The sequence below is a fragment of the Marmota marmota genome, unplaced genomic scaffold, assembly GCF_001458135.2.
Source record: "Marmota marmota marmota unplaced genomic scaffold, marMar, whole genome shotgun sequence".
Lineage (NCBI taxonomy): Eukaryota > Metazoa > Chordata > Mammalia > Rodentia > Sciuridae > Marmota > Marmota marmota.
The window spans coordinates 13863264-13881041 of NW_026000068.1; the positions used below are offsets into that span (position 1 = coordinate 13863264).

General features: G+C 37.2%; 1 protein-coding gene across 5 annotated transcripts in view; it reads right to left on the reverse strand.

Moving 5' to 3' along the window:
- The window catches only part of Ghr (growth hormone receptor), a 246760-nt gene that overhangs the window by 84107 nt on the left and 144875 nt on the right, over nucleotides 1–17778 (reverse strand). The gene's annotated exons all lie outside the window — the stretch shown is intronic.

Consider the following 17778-nt stretch of genomic DNA (forward strand, 5'->3'; position numbering starts at 1 on the left):
TCTGGATTTCCCTTCCTACTGCTACAAGACCTGCAAAGCACCCTGCCCGGCTGCCCCACCTCAAAAGCCGCTCTTTATTATGGAGAACAGCAGAGTGTTCATACCAGGCTATGAGCAGCAAATCCTCTGTGCCATGTGATAGCAGGAGCTGGGATTCATCACAGCAATGCTTAAAGGAACAAACAGAATCACAAGTTGGCACTGGGCCAAGATCAATCTGGGGGAAACCAGTCAGGGGAATGTGACTGAACTGGCAAGGATATGACCAAGAGACTATTACAGGGTCAGACTGATGTGTGTGGAAAAGGACAGAAGCATCTCTTTCCTTATGATGTTGTTTTACATGCTTTTAATACCTGTGAACTCACTCATTGGAAACAACAGGATCAGAATGATTTAATTATACCCAGAGCTCAACTCGTGACTCATGGAAGGTGCACAGGATCCGGCATCTCTCTCCCAGTCTGTGTCTAGCGATATAACATTCTTTTGCTGATTTTTTTTTTTGACTTAATAAAGCAACCTTTATTTATAATATTTTGTCCTGTTTGCAATGTATTTTAGAAACTGTATTGAAAATAGTTAAAGGTTTACTCCTTAATTTTTCTTGACAAAATACCTATTTATTTCACTTTGGAACTTTTATATCAATTCTAAGTTTGAACAGAAAATAAGGTTTGTACACATGAAATATACTTAGTAAAAAATAAATGCACACTCGGTAGTAGTAGTGATAAGTAAATTATGGTTATCCGTTTATTCTTTTTTTACTTTTTTATCTGTTCATTTTAGATATACAGGAAAGTAGAGTATATTTTGGCATTTTATACACGCATGGAGTATAACTTATTCTAATTAGGATCCCATTCTTGCAGTTGTAGATGATGTGAAGATTCACTGGCAGTGTATTCATATATGTACATAGGAAAGTTATGTCCAATTCATTCTACTGTCTTTCCTATTCCCGTATACCCTCCCTTCCCTTCATTACCCTTTGTCTAATGCAAACAACTTCTGTTTCTTCTTGTTCCCCACTTACTATGAGTTAGCATCTACATACCAGAGAGAACATCTGGCATTTGGTTTGGGGGGACTGGCTTCTTTAACTTGAAATCAGCCACAGTGGGAATAATTACACCATAATAATTGTCCAGTGCTATAAATCAAGTCTCTCTACTATCTAATCCTGCAGAAATTCATGTATTTTCAAGGTCAGTTTGAGCATATTCCCCATAAAGCATTTTTAAAAATTTGTCCCTATCAGAATCCATCTCTCTGTTCTTTATGTTTCCACCACACTTAAAAAGTATCTGGATTATAGCACTTAATTATTTATTGTCTTGTGTTTTAGTAATCTGACTTGTCCAATGAATAAAAAACTAAAAGATTGAGGGCACGGACCATGCCTCATTCTGCTTTGGATCCACCATAGCTTAGTAGAGTTTTCTTAAGTACAGTGTTGAAACTTAAATTTAAATCTAACTTTAGTTAAGACAATTCAAAATGGACAATTAAAATTTGAATAAAAATAGTTAATCAAATCACATGATTTTTTTTTTAAATGGGAAATTATACTAGACATGATAGTAAAGTTTTATGACATTCTCCTGGAAGAAATATATTTAAATGGAAAAGTAGTTACATTTCTTCATAGCCACACATTAGGCAAGCCTTAAAATCTAGAATCTGAGCTTTATTTTCCTTGCTTGAATTATGTTTCATGTGATGATAGGATGTGAAAAAAATCAAAAGCTTTATTGATAATCCATATGTAGCTGTGGCTGTGGCTGCAGAGGCCTTCCACAGTGTGTCTTTGTATCAGCATGAAGGGGCACCCTGCCCATAGGCTTTTCGGCAGGACAGGGACACTGTATGGCTTTAAGTGTTCCCTGATTGAATGTGGGACAAAAACAGCTAGCCAAGTTCTGAACAGAGTTTTTATTGTACTTAGGCCAGGAGGTGATGGTGAGTGAGGGACTCCCATACAACTTCTGCCCTGCTCTACTTTCTGGTGGATTAAGTTGAAAATGTTGACAAAGACAACTTTGGTTAGATGGGCAATGAAAGATTTAGAACTTTATGTAATTCAAGTTAAGGATGTGCAGTAAGTTTTTTACACACTCTGGAGATATATATGTGTGTGTGTGTGTATATAAAATATACACGAAGATTCTAATGTATATTCTTCATATACTATATAGGAAGAATCTTTCAGATTCTGAGTCTTGTCTGCAATTAGCCATTTGCCCTGAGTTGGAAGATCTGGACTTCCTAGTTTATTTTTAAGAGAGCAAGCATGTAGGGAAAAGGAATCTATAAAACCTAGAAACAGTTGGGCCACAACCACATTTCAAAGGAAAACCACAATGGGATATTGCTCTTTCTAAAGAACAGCATCCAAGAGTCTCACTTGAAGAGAATACTCTAGTTTAGGCCTTTTGGAAATTATAGTCCCAGAAACTTGACTGTTGCTGAATCTTTTAAGTCCTTCTTTGAATGGCTGTTTCCACTTCCCAATTTCTCCTTCTCTTCATTCATTTAGTTGTGCTTCTTACCTTTCCCCTCCACTAAGCCTGTCCTTGTCAAATCTGATGGAAGATTCCTTCTCATTTCATATATCGTTCAACTTTTCAGATGCATTTGACCTTATATGCCACTACCTTTTTTAAATTAAACTATTTGTTTATTCTGATTTGTTATATATTATGGCAGAATGCAATTCATTTCATATTACACATATAGAGCATCATTTCTCAAGTCACTGATTGTACACAAAGTATTTTCACACCATGTGTCTTCATTCATGCACTTAAGGTAATGATGTCTAACTCATTCCACCATCATTCCTACCCCCTTGCCCTCGCCTTTCCCCTCCCTCCCCTTTGCCCTATCTAAAGTTCCTCCATTCCTCCCCCACCCATCGCCATTATGAGTCAGCATCCTCATATCAAAGAAAACATTCGGCCTTTGGTTTTGGGGATTGGCTTGCTTCACTTAGCATTATATTCTTCAATTTCACCCATTTACCTGCAAATGCCATGATTTTATTCCCTTTTAATGCTGAGCAATGTTCCATTGTGTATATATACCAAAGTTTCCCTACCCATTCATCTACTGAAGTCCATCTAGGTTGGTTCCATAATTTAGCTATTGTGAATTGGGCTGCTATCAACATTGATATGGCTGTGTCCCGTGATATACTGTTTTTAATTCCTTTTGGTATAAACCGAGGAATATGCTCCTCATTTTGTTTCCATTATGCTTAATTTGCTTGGCTTCAGAATTCCTCTCTATTCCCCAAGCTATTTTCCTTCCCTGAAAGAGGAATCTCATCAAGTCCTCTAGCCTTAAATAGTATCTATGTATTGATGATTCCAATCTTCAGTATGAGCTTCTCCATTGAACTTCAGACTACTGAGCCTCTTCACTTTCCCCTCTTGGTGTCCAGTTGACATCTCCATCCAAACACAAAAACACCGAGTAATCCCTGGAAAACTTGTTCCTTCTCAACTCTATCCTATCTCTGTAATTGTTTCACCATCCACCCAAGTACTTGGGCCAAAAACCTGTGCTGCCTCTCTTTACTTTCCCTAATTCCCACCCACCTTATTTAATCCAGTTACAAGTTGTATCATCAGCTCTATCTCAATCCAACTCTATCTTCAAAGCTCTCAGTTCTTGCCTAGACTATCAAGTAATTTCTTAACTGGTCTTTCTACAGCAATTTTTGTCTCTGTTCATTAATTACAAAAACATTAAAACCGATTGAAAGCATAAATCAGATTATGCTACCTCACCATCTGAAATTCTCCACTGGTTTCCCACATAATCAGTGAAGTCCAAACTCCTTATCATGGCCACCAAGATCTTCCCTATAGTAAATGTGGTTGGCTGTCTACTTAGACTCTTTCCCTCTTCCTCCTTCTCAACAGAATCTGGACTTTGTTCAGACAGCCATTTCTCCTCTAAGGAGCTCATGTGGCCTCGAGGGAAGATGATCCAATCTCCAGCTCCAAGAGTTGGTATAATTGGATGGAGGATATTCCTACCCTCTACTGACATGATTGATTCAAGAAAGAAGAGGCAGTCCAAGAGGAATTTTGTTGGGACTTTCTGGAAAATAATAATAATAATAATAAATCTATGGATAACCATCTCCTTGCTTCATCCATTTCATCTCAACCCTGATACACCTAAGAACACAGACCACACACACACACACACACACACACACACACTTTTGGGAAATGAATTTGGAGCCACTGGGTTTAGTCATTCCTGAAGCCTGTCCCACATCTGGTTTTCTAATGACAGGAATGAGATAGTTTCTTTGTTGCTTAAGTCAGTTTGAATCATGGTTCATGTTATTTTCTCCTGTTCCTGACTGAGGTATTCAAAGAGTGGCCCCTGCTTTCCTCTCTTACTTCTCATGCCAGTGTCTTCTTACCATTATGCCCTAGCCCTTCAATATGCCATTATGGCATAAGCCCTTATATCCAATCTCTCCTCTTGCTATGCCTAGCACCTGAATGATGTTCATGTCATTGGCTTAGGTCCCAGCTCAAACGCTATCTTCCCAGGACACTTTTTCTGACAGAACAATCTAAAATAAACCGTGATCATGTTCTAGAAGTGATTGGGAAGGTCCCAATCACTTCTAGAACATGTTCACGGTTTATTTTCTTCATAGTTCTAACTTATGGCATATCGAGTTCTTTAATCACATGTTCATATTTATGCCTATTTTCCTATCTTCTTCTCAAAAGAATTTAAGCCCTGAAAAAGCAAAAATTTACTTTCCTGGTAAATATGTGTTGAATGGTTAAAGACACAGGTGCATCCCTTGGCCCTGAAATAATGGGGCCCTTATCTACTTTCTGCTTGTTACTAGATCTATACAAGATTCAAGAGTGGCAGGCTGTGTTCTGAAGTTGCAACTGTCAATGTTTTCCGGGAAATCTATGATTGTCCCTTAATATTAGTACCATTTAGATGATTGTTAATTTGCTCAGCTGTGCACAAAAGGCAGTTCAAACAGCAAATGCTTAGAGTACAAGGAGGTGACGATCTGAAAAAGAGTAGGTAACATCTGGTCCCTTCCCCCAGCAATGGCAGCATCATTATTTTCTTGGATTCTTACACTTAAAATTTTGCACTTGACTGTGATTCATCCTTCTCCCACTAGCTGTCAGAGAACACAGTTGACTTTTTCTTTCCTTTAAGTGTTTATTAGATTTGTCACCTTCTTTCTTCCCCTCTTAACACTTTCTTAACAAGGCCTCCTTCTTCACCCAGGCCTTACTCTCAAGCCTCCTGTTATCTCTGTCCCTGTAGGGATTCCAGTCCGTGCTTTATACTCCTTCTGGAGTAATCTTTCTAACATACCATTTTCATTCTGCCACCCTTCTGCTATGAACTCAGATGGCACCCTCTCACTTGCAGAATTAGGTCCAAATTCTCCATTTGAAGTGCTCTTTAGAAGGCACTGCTTTATCCTGCTTTACCTTCCAACTACTGTCCAACGACTTGCAGTACAAACACAAGCTTCTGATAAGATTTCATCCTTACCATTGGTCACCTATGCCCTCTTTTCTGTCTCCTTAAGTTTTTGCTCTTTATTCCTCTTGTGCTGAAAATTTCCATCCCTCTGTCTGCAAGAAAAATATCCAACTCCTTAGAGAACATCTCTCCTGAGAATGGGCTCCATCCTGACAATTTCTGGCATGTCACACCTCCCCCTTGAACTGGGCACTGAGGTTCTCCAACAGAGATTTTTCTTTAAAAGACTGGTGAGGAGTAACATGAAATAAAAATATCTGTATATGGCTACCATCATTAGGATAATCTCTCCAAATAGGAGAACATGACCCATAACCAAATAGTACAACAGTGTTAGGTGACAATAAATTTTCCTAAAAGAGTTCTAGAAGTCATAGTAGAATGTGAACTATTATGCAATATTTATTTCCAATAATTAGAATCTATCTAAAGATTCCAGGAAATAAACTTACATTTTCCCTCTGTCAACATTTCTTTTTTTTTTTTAAAGAGAGAGAGAGAGAGAGAGAGAGAGAGAGAGAGAGAAAGAGAGAGAATTTTTTAGTTTTCGGCAGACACAACATCTTTGTTTCTATGTGGTGCTGAGGATGGAACCCGGGCCGCACGCATGCCAGGCGAGCGCGCTACCGCTTGAGCCACATCCCCAGCCCCTGTCAAGATTTTCTTATAAGAGACTGGCATTCATAGACACATTATAAAAATATGAAAATTTATAGTGGCATAATTTTCTTTAACTAAAACCTTCTACATATGTTTGCTTCCCCAAATTTCTACTACTAGGGTGCATCTGTAGAGAATAACTTCCCATATCTATCTACTGTTTATAATTGGAAGCATACATAAAGGCAAGTGGAAGATAGATCTACATTGTTTGAAAATATCTTCTTTAAATCTATTTCTTGATAATGAGAAATATTGCTATAGCAAGCTGATATCTATCCTTTTACCCAACACATTTTCAGTGAGCATTTCCTAGTGCCTAGTTCTTTGCTAGGTTTGTTCAAAGGAAAGGTAGTGGAAACCTGATTCCTAAGTTTAGAAGATACTGTCCAGTTGGAAAGCGAAACTAAAAACTCAGATGCCACCAGAGGCTCCAAAAGGTTAAAATGTTTAGAACTAACAGATGCATAAGGAATTAAAACACACTTGTGCTGAAAGTTTCTGTAATTAGTAACATGAAAACATAAGATGGTATAAAGGTCACTGGTAATGCTCAAAGAAACATACTTATTTTTCTTTCTTTCTTTTGACCAAGCAAAATACAGATTTATTGAAGGGGAAAGTAGCACTCTGTAAGGAGGAGCAGAGTAGACTATATGAGAGAAAGGCTTCTCCTTATTTTTCTCTTTGGAATTTTTTGACACAAAGTTTAAAAAATATTTAGGGACATATTTTTGTAAACTACTCACATTTAAAATTCATGTAAAGCAGGTCTATAGTTTGAACATGTCATCTGGGTGCTAAGAACAACACATAATCCTACTTCTCTAGAATTAACTTAAGTCCAATTCTAGGCCTACTCAGTTTTACCAGTTTGGTGGGATAGTCAATTTTGGTCATTAATATAGCTCCATTTCCTACTCCTGCCTCAAGGGAAGGTCTTTAGGGATCTCAGAGATAAGCATTAGAAAATCATCATTCTCTTTTTCTTTCTTCTCCTTGGGTCCCAACTTACCTCCAAGATGTTGCTCTCCCACTATTTATAAACAAACAGTAAAAAAGTCCTATTCTAGACCACAAATATCTTGGAGCCAAGAAAATAAAAAGACTTGGCAGGAAGAAAACATAAATGAATGCATCAATAAATACTTCTGCCACAAGTGTTTAATGGTTAGTTTTCACCTTGCATTCATACTACATGATTCACAAGTGTTGAAAGAAAGTGTTTTTAATCAGTATTTCCTTGGAATTATAACCTAGCCTAGAGCAGTAATGTGTACTCCATGAAAAAAAAAAAAAAAAGTTTTCTATGTTCTATGGAGCTTGGTAGTCAAAGTACTGTGGTCTACAGGCCATTAGCTTTAGTGCTACCTGAAAACTGTCAGAAATGCAGAATCTCAGGAGTGACCCCCAGCCCCACTCCAAACTTCAGAATCAAAATCTGCATTTTATTAAGTTCTCCAGGGCATTCAGAGACACCTTAAAGTTTGTAAAGCATTTTTCTAGGTGGTTTTTGTTACCTTTGCAATTTCCCATTTCTCAAACACAAGGAATCATAGCACTTTTTATGGGTCCTGAAAGAAAATTTCCAGATGAGTAATGAAAGGGGCTTCTTTCTGTTCCATTGGATAAAAACCCTGTCACATCTGGAATTAAGTAATAAACGTTCTTCCAATGGAAAGAAAGTTCATATTTTACTTCTGGAGGAAACATAGTTATGCTCTGGTTCTATATTTAAGCTGCTAATTTTATAAAACTGTGTATGGAGGGACTTCTGAGTTAGGATCACTAAGCTGTAATTTGAGAAATGAAAGGCCAGCATTGATCCAGATCCCAGATACGGCTGATGGACTGCTTACTCCAGACAGAGAGACATCTTTTGAGCCAGCATACAAGTAGTTCTCAAGTCATTAGACTTGTGAAAATTCTATTTAGCTTATAAAATTTGCACTTTGCTCAACCATTTGCACTTTGCCATGCCAATTTATCTTCCAACTAGATATCCCTTGATCCTAATGTCAGTAGCTTAGTTGGCCAAGAATTAGGAATGTTTGTTTATTACAAATATCCTAACTCTTCCTCACCCTCCACTGACAGTGGAGATTAATAGGGGAAGAAAAACAGGTAGTTAAATTTTGTATACTTTTCATATCTTATGGCATTGAAGCATGACATCCATTTATTTATTGTCACTTTTGTCCACTTTCAAGTAGCTGTTTTTAAGGTTGGTTTACATCTTAAGACAATGTCAAAGTCAAATCCGTGAAGTAGGTTTTACTGTTTGGGAAATTATACTCAAATTATGTAGCTTTCCATAGCAGCTCCTATTCTAGAGGAAAACACTTGGTGTGTTTGTCTATTCTTTAAAAACGTTTATTAAGGGACTATTTTGTGTCCAATTATCAAACAGATTAAATAATGTAAGAGGCAAAGATTGTGGTAAGTAAAAATATAAAACAAGTCCCTGTGCTCAAGTGGATTACAGCTCAATTGAAGAGGAGAGATAGGAACACACACACTGAGAAACAACAGCAGGGATGAGTCGGAATTAAAGTATTACTGCAGCACCTGGAGCATTGCTTAGCGTGTGGCTAACTAGGTCAGGGATGTGGCTGGAATGGCTGAAAGCTGAAAGCTAGAAGGCCTACATGGGTAAAGCAGAACTTGAAGGGGCCCCGGAGGATGGCTAGGTAGGCATCAGAGGAAGAGAAATGTCAAGAGAGCACAGTCATAGATAAAATTATTCATTTATTCCGATTTTGATACAGCTCTATCTGAAATAATTATGAAGGAAAATAATTCTCCCACACCAAAAGAGCAGTTTGGAAATGATTCCCTGCATTTTATAAGTAAATGATCTTGATTGGCAAGAGGTCTAGATCCCCAGCCTATGCAGATGGTGGGGGAGACTCGGGCTGCACTGCATGCTGGGTAGGCTGACTGTTCCTGACCAGGGGCCATTAGGCAATGTGAGGGTCAGGGGCCTTGAATCTCATCTTCTCGAAGAGTTACACTGAATACCATTTCTTCTTTTTTATTGGTTTCTATATATCTTAACACCATTCAAAGGCCATGCTGATATCTTTGCCCCCAAATTAGTTTTAGAATGAGACTTAGAGACTTTTCTTTTTTTTTTTAAGTTTTTTTTTTTTAGTTGTGTATGGACAAAATATCTTTATTTTATTTATTTATTTTTATGTTGTGCTGAGGATTGAACCCAGTGCCACACATGTGCTAGGCAAGCACTCTACCACTGAGCTACACCCCCAGCTCCTAGTCATTTATTCTTGTTGAGACAGAAATTAATTCAGTGTGTATATGTTCTGGATTTTCCTTTTATAAATTAAGCATAGTATCTACATTTGATGCTTTTCACTCAGCCCACCCTAAACAAAGCAGATAAGCTACTGTTTCTCTGGCACCTGAGAAAAGCCATTCTAAAGCCAACTGACAGGAGTTTTTGGACTGTTGCTACCACTCACAGACCTTAGCAGAGACATTCCTGTGTTCATTATAGGTTCTCACATTCCTGCTGCTTCCTCTACTATTCTTATTTCTGCCTGACTTCCAGCTCTTGCTCTTCATCCCTCATTCAGGATAAGTAGGTTTCCTTCTTCAACTAAATAACAAAACAACAAATGACTTCTTTGCTGCTTCTCCATGTATCACCTCCCTGTATTAGAACTTTGGCAGTTTGGAAATTTTTCACACTCACAAGCAGAAATTGGAACATCATGTGGCTTCATTCTGGATGCTACTTATGAGCCCATAGATACTTAATGTGGAACAGTAACACTCAGTGACATTTAAAAATCACTATTCATGGGTCAAGCACCATGTTTTAAGTACTTCATGAAAATGATCTCACTTAACTACTGAGTTAAACCTATGACAAAAGCCCTTCTATCATCACCATTTGAAAGATGTGAATAGTGAAGAATAGATACGGCCAAGGAATTCACCACACATCACACTGGTGGTTAGTAATGGAACTGAGGTGTTAAGCCAGGCAGTGGCTCTAGAACGCACACTCCTAAGCACTTTGAGTCTGGTTAGTATTTCTTTGAGTCTGTATATGGATCTTTTCAGTTCTGTGTGTACCTAGATATTTTCAGTTAGATCATTCCATACTGAAATCTGACAGTAGTGTATAAAAGCAATAAACAAACTGAAACAAAATCACTGAAGGTCAAATTTAGAGTGGACTTAATTGCTAAATCCGCCATGGTTTTTTATAGATTAAATGGTTGGGTCCCAGGGTGTTCATGAACTGAGAAAATCACAGTACTAGTTAGTAGTTGGATTGAAAATATATCCTCCATCTCCAGTGTTGTCTGTAAGGGCTCTTTTTACTACACTATGTTATCTTCCTCCTTTCTTCTCTCCCTCCCAGAATCCTCCTTATCTATTCCACAATTAAGTGAGGCTCAGGGCATGAAGAAGTTGGAAATCATGAAGACAAAATTATGATTTATACGTTAACTGAGAATCTAGAATTAAACTTGTATATGCTTCATATATTCTCTCCATGATTTTCTTTCTGCCTACAAGGTTATCAGTTTCAGGTTCTTTCTATGATAAATAAAATCATTTAAATGAGAAACAAAATTGTACAGACAGATACAAATATCCATATGTATTACACTAGTTAAACAACGTTTTTTCACCATTCTGAAAGATAAAGCCCCCTTCAAGGCAATATGAACTGCATATGAAAGGGAGCTGGGAAGGGGCATCTGGGGGATCCTGTGATGGAACAGGATCAGGGATGAATTTTGAAGTTCTTCAAAAGACAATGACAATGAGAATCTCTTGCTCAGCAGATGAACATAGAGGTGAATTGGGAAGTATTAAACTATTTAGTATAGACAGCAGATTTGTGAATATGAGGTCAAATTTTAAAATATTTCAAAAATCTAGCATATGTTAAAGGTGTTCAGTGAGGGCTGGGAATGTGGCTCAAGAGGTAGCGCGCTCGCCTGGCATGCGTGCGACCTGGGTTCGATCCTCTGCACCACATACAAACAAAGATGTTGTGTCCACCAAAAACTAAAAAATAAATATTAAAAAATTCTCTCTCTCTCTCTCTCTCTTTAAAAAAAAAGGTATTCAGTGATTGGAGGCAAAAGAAAAAGAAAAAAGAAAAAAAGGTTAACTTGATTTTGATTCTTTTCTGGTTTTTCAAATGATATCCTAAGTACTTATTTCTTAAAATGATTTAAATTATAAAAACAAATACAGATGCTGGGTAAGTATTATTAATTTTCTTCTTTTAAAAATAACATGTATATCCTCTCTAGCTCTGGGTTAAGGCTGGGATGCATTGTTTGCAAGTTCTCTACTGTAAACAACTTTAGGGTAGTAAAATCAGATTATATTGGTGTTGAGTGTAGAACTAGGAATATTCCCATACTGGAGTTTCAAGGCATTACAAAATGAAAATTATAGTTCTTGCCTTAATGAAACTCTGGTCTATTGGGAATTCCTTTGAGGAAAAAATGATATTATTAAAATAATCTTTATAGAGGGGAGAGATCTGTCTTAGATAAAAGTGTTTTTTCAAATAAATATTGAAATGAATATTTAAGAGGGGAGCCTATCAAAAATACATCATGAGGGTTGGGGATGTAGCTCAGTGGTAGAGTGTTGCCTACTATGTGTGAGGCCCTGGGTTCAATCCCCAGCACCACACAAAACAAAACCAAACCAAGAAATCAGGTTCTTTCTCTTTGTTTATATTCTTTGTTTCTGAGAACAGAGATGATAAGATATGACAAGTAATTATATCAACTATGAAAATTAATATCTATATAGATTGATTTATGAGTAAAAATTCTACCCATTTGTTAAAAGAGATAGCTTCAGTATACAAAACTAACGTGTCTTCAGACACAATCAGTTAAATTCTAGAAGCCAGTTGATAACTATCGAACTATTTCAAAATATTAACTGAATTACTATTCAGCCAGGTTTACTTTCTAAAATTAGTTGATATATATAATAATGAATTATAAAAAGACGTACTTATCAAAATTCTATTCTGAAGGAATCCACAGTATAGTCCCCCAACAGAAGTGATCTGTCAGTTATAGATTTGCTACTGGCTGAACTTTAGAACTCTTTCATTAGCAAATAGTATTTTTCAACTATTATGTGAATTCTCCATTTCTTTTAATAATTCAGGCAAATGTCAAAAGCAAAAATTTGCAGAGAGTGGGGTGCTGTTCATTCCTTCAACTATTTGTTGTACATGACTACTCAATGTTGTCCTAAATATTACAGTAGGTACAGAGATAAATCAGACACGGACCTAACCTTTTAAACTCTACAGTCTGATAAGAAACAATCACAGATACAGCAGGATCTACCACCCTTTATGTCATACATGATAAACCTAACGAAGATCTAAAAATGGTCCAAAGTGCAACAAGAAGAGTAGAAAAAACTCCATCAAACATCACAACATCCTAAAGAGCATGGAATTTGTACCTGCAGGCTTAAGCTCTTTGTTTAACTGCTCCCTTCATCATTCATGTTAGCTTAAGTAACATTTCTTCCCTGACTATTAAAATATAGCCCTCCTCGAACCCTCTATCAGGACACCCTGTTCTTTTACTTTTGAGACTCTAACATGATTTGCAAGTGTTTAGTTGTTTACTAACCTATCATTTATCTATTACTCCTCTGTTAGATTCAAAACTCCAAGAAGGCAGAAGCACTGGTTTTGTTTCCTAACATACACACATTTCTAAGGACAGGGGTTGGCCCAGAGGAAGAGTACAGGAAATGTAAGTAGATCAACATATTTTAGCTAAAAAGGGCAGTATAAACAAAGACAGAGGTAAATAAGCAAGAGTCAAATGAATTGAAATACAGGGTAAAGTAGAGTGGTGATTAAGGGAATCTGGACTTTTTATTTATTTTTTCTTTAATTTCTTCTTATTTGTTCTTTTCAGTTATACATGAAAGTAGAGACTATTTTGACATGTTTATGCAAATATGGAGTATATCTTATTCTAATTGGACTTTTAAAATTTAGATGCAATAACAATATTTTTCCAATCATAAATTTAGACACATCATATATACTCATGGGACAGTGGGATTACCTACAGAAGGATTGTCTCAGCAAACCTGAAGTATAACTAAAGGCAAGGTGAACACGGAAAAAAATTCCTCATGAGGGAGAGAAGAGGGACAAGAAAGAGTAGAAAATGCAGAATTAATTTAATAAAATCACACTATGTGCATATTTAAGTATACCACAATGAATTCTGCCTTTATGTATAAAACACCAATCAAAAATAAATAAGGTGGAGGTACTAGGGAAGAATAGAGCACCTTAGATTATGTAGAGGGGAGTGAAGGAAGGAAAGCGGGGAGATGGGGATAGGAAGGATAGTGGAATGAAACAGACATTATTACCTTATGTACATATATGGCTGCATGACTGATGTGATTCTACAACATGTACAACCAAAAAAATGAGAAATTATACCCCATCTATGTATGATATATCAAAGTGCATAAATGTATTCTACTGTCATGTATAACTAATTAAAACAAATTTAAGAATTATAAAAAAATAAATGAGTGAAAGAAAGATCAGTGGAGTAGAGAAAGGAGAATAAAGGGGGAGAGGGATACCTGAGACTGAAATTCAATAAATCAAATTTCATACATGTCTGATTCTGTCAAAATGAACCCAATTATTATGCATAGCTATACTGTTCTAATAAAAATTCCTCATGAGCAGAAATTACATAGTAGTTGGGATAACAGAAATGAACATAATAGTTCATGAAGATCTTCATTGATGAATTTCTTTTTTATTTGAAATATAAGACAGCATCTCCAAATTCTGCTGGCAAATGCTCTGAAAAGGTTTCAGGCATCTCTCAGATCTCCTGTAACAGAGGCTAATGTCCCATACTCTCAGTTTCTCTGCTTTGAAATCTACTTAGCCAATGATTTAGCAAGCAAAGGCTGACCCATTCCTGAGACTGGGGATTTCTGTGTCAAGTGACTTTGGCTTGAAGACTCTCGGTCAACCTTGCCATAACTTTCTTAGCACTGCACTGCTGAGACTTTCTCTCCCTCTCTCCCTTTTTCATTCTTTCTTTGCTCTTCCAAAGGTCAGACCTACATTCCAGTATCCTCCAATTCCCTCTTTATTTTCCTCTTACAGACATTTCCTCTAATGAATCTTTTGCAAAACCAACCAGTGAGTCTCTTGCAGTTCTGCATCTCAGAAAGCCCAGACTGACACAGAAATCAAACAAAGGACTCCCAGAATCACAGTATCTTGAGAAAAACAAATGATTTCCACTAGTCAACCACTAGCTAGCTGGAGAAGACAACTGAAAACATCATACCATGAGCTTATGAGCTGCTTAGCTTTTTTTCTTCTTCTAAGAGTGGAGCACATGTGCTGGATAAAGAGGCTGGCAAGTTTTACATTAAAGAGAGACTCTCAAGGACTCAGAGGGGTTCAAACATAGGTTAGCCTCACTGCCAGTGCTGTGCTAGCCAAGGAGCGGCCTGTGACTGCAGTAACACAGCTTTTCTCCACATTTGGAACTTTTTATCTTATTTTTTTTTTCATTTCCCCTTTGAACATGCTATTCTTAAATTTCCTCTATACCCTTGTGATTTTTAGTTCGGCTTGTTTTAGAAATTTCCCTTCCCTTCATCGACACATGAATAAAAGAAGGGGAGTCATTTCCATCACACACTTATAAAATTCTTCCTGCCATTCAAGGGCATCCCTGACAGACTTGGCTGTTAAGAGCTCATCGTGCCTCCAGATTTACTATTTGAAACCATGTTTACATTTTAGTGACTGTCACATAGACCACTTGATCTTACAAGGCTTTTCTTAGTTACTGGACCATTATTTTCTCTGTTGAGCACTATACCAAATGACAGAGAACACAGATGTTAAAGTTGTCTTTGGATTATGGAGAGGAGGCTGAATAACATGAAAAAAAAAAAAAAAAAAAAAAAAAAAAAAAAAAAAGACTGTGCATACAATACAGTAGAAATTAATCTAATTTTGTATCCACCTGCTTTATTTACTTCTGATGTATTGCCTTCTTTGAACCTGTGATCTAGAACCTGTTATTATGATTATAAAATCAGATTATGAAACACTGTTCTTTATCTTTGGCTCTTTTAATAAGTTGTTGTCGCAGACACCATTGTTTGACTACCCAATTACCAGGAACCAAACTGCCCCACCAAGGGCTAAGTCAGGATTAGCCTAAACCAGCTAAGATGTTCTATTCACCTTTCCACATGCTGACCCTTTCCTCAACCTTCCACAACTGGAGGTGGCATATGACAGAGTTTTGACTAAGGATACTATATGAAAGTTGGCTGAGGACTTCTGGAAAACATTTAGATGCCTTACAAAATGGACAGGTGCAAGAGAATAGCTCACTGATACAATTACTTCCATCTTCATGCTTTGAACATGTATGTGATTAGCCTGCAAGCTCTTTTGGAATAAGAACAGCAAAGCCTTTTTATGGCTACCTCTTTCCCAGTTCTTAGCATAGTATAGAACATTCTAGAGGACATTTAAGAGACTGGTTAATTCATGCCACAAACATCACCCTGGTCATGGCACCTTACACTTGGGAGGGAAGTCCCAACTTCTAGTTTCTCCCAGAAGAGTAAAAGGTTTGGCCAATACATATAGTATCCCAATGTTTATAGCTCCTTCCTAAGGGACTGACTGCTAAATCACCTAGTGTTAGAAGCAGCTAGTGCTCAGCATTTTGGAGTAATCTTGAACCAGAAACATCAAAGACATTGATTTAAATAGGTATGCAAACATTCCTTGTTGCAATCCCAAACTCGGTGCTGATTAAACTGGCAATATGTTCAGCTCCTAATTTCTCTCAGGAAGGGGCATACTGTCCCTGCTGCTATGGAATGGATTGATCCTGTACTGGTAGCCAGAGTAACACCTCCAGGAGCCTGAAAGGTCATGTAAGTATTTCCTGCACCTTCTACCCCCGTCTCCATGTGATAGAACCAATTATCCACCTTCTTCTTGGATGGGGTTTGTCCATACATCAAACACCCAGCTTTTACAGCTCCTGAGGATTTGTTTGCTAAATCACTTAATTCTTGGAGCTGTCAGAGCTTGGGACTATAGAGAACAAACTGGTAGTTTCAAGCAGGTGCAGAAACACTATAAGCAACTATTTCCCCAAGGCATAGCACAGAGCAAACAGGCAAAAACACCCAGATCTCACTTTTTCCTTGGAAGGGATTTGACTACATATGAAATTATCTTGAATTTCCCAGCTGTTGCCATGGTTCAGGTTTTTAGTAAGCCTGCATCTGGGACAGCAGGCAATTAGTAGTCCTCTGGGTGCCTGAATGGGTATGGGGGGATGTCCCATAGTTCCTTCCTCTGGCTTGCTCCAGAGACAGGATTGAAGTCCCAGTTAACCTGCTGTCTCTGAGAGCTCACAGTTCCCATTGTATGACAGATCCCTAAGGGTGACAAAGAGCAAAGAAATTAGTTTGAAGGGCAGATGTTCTAAAGAAAGTGCAAAGAGCTGTCATAGATCCTTTCTTTGGAATAGTAAAGAGTAAGTGGAAGATGAACTCCAGCTCCCAGCTTATATTTGATGAGAGAAAGAAGTGGACTATATATATAGTACTCTAATTTTTCTACCCATTTTCCAAGGGACAGGACTTTGTCTTGCCTATCTTAGAACATTGATGAGACCTGGCACACTCCAAACTCCTGAGGGTCACTAAGAAAAAAAAGATGGTGATGTGAATAAGCACAGAAGTTTTAGAAGTACTCACAATCTCTGGCCAGGCTGATTGGTGAGGGTGAGGTTAATCTCCTAAACAAGTTTTGACAAGTCTGAAGACTGGTTTATTGAATCTGCAGAAACCAACAAAGATAGTCCAGGAAAATGAAGAAATAGGGAAATGTGCTCCAAACAAAACAACAAGTTTATAAAAACAAACTTTAATAAAATGAAGATAAGTAACCTACTCAATAGAGAAATCAAATTAACAAAGATGCTATTATCAAAGTCAAAAGAGGAGCCCATTAAAAATATGATTTGAACAGAGATAGAAAATATAAAAAAGAACCAAGCAGAAATCATAGATTTGAAGAATATGATAATTGAACTAAAAATTAATAGAGAGGTTCAATAGAAGACTAGATGAACAGAGGAGAAAGGGTCTGGAAACTCAAATTCAGGCAATTGGCAATCAATCAGAGAAGCAAAAAGAAAACAGAATGAAAAGGTGAAGGTAGTTAAAGGACCTATGGGACTTCATCCAGTTACTAATACACACATTATGGAAGTTCTAGAATAAAACAGAGATAAAAGGAGCAGAAAGCTTTTTCAAAGGAGTAATGGCTGAAAATTTGCCAGACTTGGAGAAGGATATAAATAATCAGGTTCAGGTAGCCCAAAGGATATCAAATAAATGAATCCAGAGACTCACCAAAAAAAAAAAAAAAACTAAAATCAAGTTGTTAAAGAACAAAGAGAAAATTCTGAAAGCAGCAAGAGA